Below are 3,282 nucleotides of genomic sequence, written 5' to 3'. Positions count from 1 at the left end.
GCAATATACTTCTTAGGGCTTCATTTACTGCACTCTGTATCATGCTTCTATGACTGGTCAAAACTCTGCTATATTAACCAAATATCCCAATAATATCAAGGCAAGGCACAAAAGCCCACACAAAGGAATTTGCTCCGTGGCAGAGCATCACAGGTAAGGATAGGCTGTTCCGAAAACCTATACCTTTTTCATGATCTGATGTCCTTACACTGAGCCCTTTCCTGCTTGCGCCAGCAGGCAGCCAGTGAGGAATGTTTGGTGTAATGACAGAACAGTCTAGGCTGAACTACACAGTGAAGGGAGGGAACTCAGCCGTGATCTGTGGCCAATGTTCCCTCTAAGCTGAGTTGGTGTGAGCTAGCTCACACCAACTCAGCTTAGAGGGAACATTGTCTGTGGCAGCCCCACATTTTGGTAACATCAAGTCGCTCCATCATTCAGGCTTCGGTTTCACAGGCTGAAGGAAAGTTCCAGAGGGCAGCTCTGTTGGTCTGCAGTAGGGTGGCCAGATTCAAGTCTAGTAACAACTTAGAGACCAAAAAGATTGGGGAGGGGGGTATGAACTTCTGTGAGTCAAAATGCATTTATTTAATTAATTAATTAATTTAATTAATTTATTTATTATTTATACCCCGCCCTACCCCACTGGAGCAGGCTCAGGGCAGCTTACATGGGATAAAATTCACAATATCAAAAGTTCATAAAACATTGAAAAACAATCCATTAAAACAATACAGTGTGTTAGCCGAACTGCTTTATCTACAACAGCTGGCAGACTAAATTTATATGGGTTCCTGCCTGTGTATACCGAAGTCCAATCCACCCCAAGGATTTCCCAGTGAGAGAGTCGAGACTGGTGAACTCAAAACAATCTGTCTTTTACTTAGGAATATATAAAATCACATTCAAACGATACAGATGCACACACACATTCAATCAAGTTTCCTTTAGAATTACAGTAATAGAAATAGTTCCTTTTACTTGGGAGGTAGGTAGGTTCACGGTTTATACTTATCAGTCCTGAAGCCTTGTCTGTTGCAATGAAGAATAGAGGGATCAGAAATTAGAACCTAGGGATGTTTCTAAATTACACTGCTAGAACCAGCCAGCGAGTGTGGACCTCTTAGCTGTGCATACCAAGAGATCAAGTAGAGAGAAAAGGGTTGTTGGATAGCAAGCTGGACAAAAGGGGAGTTAAAGCAGACAGGGGATGATGGAGGGTTTGCGGCTAGCAAAAACCCAACACATGGTCCCTATCTTTTATAGATGAATCTTTGGGTGGGTGGCAACCTTGCCAAGCCAAAGATCCACCCATCTGTAAGTCCGTCCCATCCCTAATTCCATTGGTGGGGATAGTGAGGGGTTGTTACTTAGGGGTTTGGCCAATATTGAAACTCTAAACTCTAACTCAAGTGAAAGCCATCTGTGAAAGTGTGAATCCTTGGCATCAGGATTCCCATTGAAGTGCAGATGAATCTCGGCTTTCCCAGGTAATCAAAGTACATCTGCCAGGAAATGGCCATTCAGATGCAGAGCAGAGAGGCTGAGTACGTGTCTTTCCACAGTACATCAATGGGGGATTGCTTGTCCTTAAGATGTTGTTTTTGCTAACAATGGCGAAAATGTGCTTCTTCTTCTCTCCAGGCTAGGAGCTGTGTATTTGAAACCTCATTAACAGGAAATGCAGGCAGGCGCCTTCTATGTGTAATGGTCACAACAGGTGATTCAAGCAGCTTTCCCTGAGCCTATGTGTGTATTGTGAGCACAGTCCATGTCAGCTAATTTAAATAAAACAAATATCAAGTCCATTTCTCAACAAATGTTAAAGTGCTAGCTTTGTTGTTTGATGCCATAATGATGGCATTACCGTGTGAGTGCATTCCATAGTTGTTTAAGTTTCAGCTCACTGATCTTCCTCAGGTGTAATCCTTTTGTCAAACTCCAAGAGTGAAGGAAAGGTACCGTGGCTCTGTGGCACATAAGGTTGTCATCTCTGGGTTGGGAAATACCTGGAGATTTTGGGGTGACACCTGGATGGTGAAGTTTGAAGAACAGAGGGACCTCAGCCGGGTACAATGCTATAGAGTCTACTCTCCAAAGCAGCCATTTTCTCCAGGGGAACTGATCTCGGAGATCAGTTGTAAAAGCGGGAGATCTCCAGGCCCCACTTGGAGGCTGGCAACCACAGCGGTAGGTCATTTGCTTTGCACACAGAAGGTCCAAGGTTCATTCTCAAGCATCTTCCAGTTAAAAAGTAATAAGCAGTGTGGAAGACCTTAAGCTGAGAACCACTGTCCACCAGAGTAGACAATACTGACCCCAACAGACCAATGAGCTGACTCAGTAGGAGGTAGATTCGTGTGTATTTGTGGGTTCACTTTCATTTGATGTGAAAACTGAATGATCTCACGATTTGTGAAGTTGTGCATGAGAAATGGTGGGTAGTTTCCAAGGCAAACAGAATGATACTCAAGGGCAAACTTTTGATACTCAAGGCCAAACTTTTCATGAAAACAAAATGACACCCTTAAAAACAAATTGTCAAATGGCTGTTTGTTGCCTGCTCTGTATTTCCAAACACTGATGCGCAATTAGACAGGTATGCAGCTCGTTGTTATGCACGGCACGTTATGAATTCTGAAATGTCACCTTTGCATTTTTTATTCAAGAGCCGAACACCTCCACTTCTTCGGCGCAGAGATACACTTGAGTAATATCACAACTTAACTTCTTCCAACTTGAAAGCAAAACAGTTCAACTGGAACCAAATATAGGAGCTTCCCGCCTCTAAACAGCATTTGCCCCAATCAACTGCCATCAGTCAGAATGAGGAAGTTAGAAGCAATCGTCTAACCATACGCGTAGCATCCACTTATTCCTGCAAATGTTACCGCGTACACAAATGGATTAAAAATAACTCTAGCAGAAAATAAAATAATAAAAACCTTCTGCGAGTGTCAAACGAATCGAAATAGAATGAAGCACGAAGACTTTGTGAACCTTAGAGCAATAACAGATTTCTCTCTAAAGCTGTCTCTGTTTGTTCAGGAGTCCATGAACACAAAAATAGATATGTGGCCATTATAGGAAAGCACAGCTTTCAAAGGAATTCCAGATCACCGGCTGCCATTAGCCAAGGTCAGAAAACTCTGTTGGTGCATTGAGTAAACTGTACAGATGTCACATGTGCCACTGGGACTCTTTGCGAGCTGACATACTCAGGCCTGGACTGTACACCTTCCATTTTAAAAGTTGATATCCCCCACCCACCCACCCCAACTA

The sequence above is a fragment of the Gekko japonicus genome, unplaced genomic scaffold, assembly GCF_001447785.1.
Source record: "Gekko japonicus isolate JY-2015 unplaced genomic scaffold, Gekko_japonicus_V1.1 scaffold866, whole genome shotgun sequence".
Taxonomy (NCBI): Eukaryota; Metazoa; Chordata; class Lepidosauria; order Squamata; family Gekkonidae; genus Gekko; species Gekko japonicus.
The sequence above is the reverse complement of the archived record's forward strand: the minus strand, read 5'-3'. Positions refer to the sequence as shown.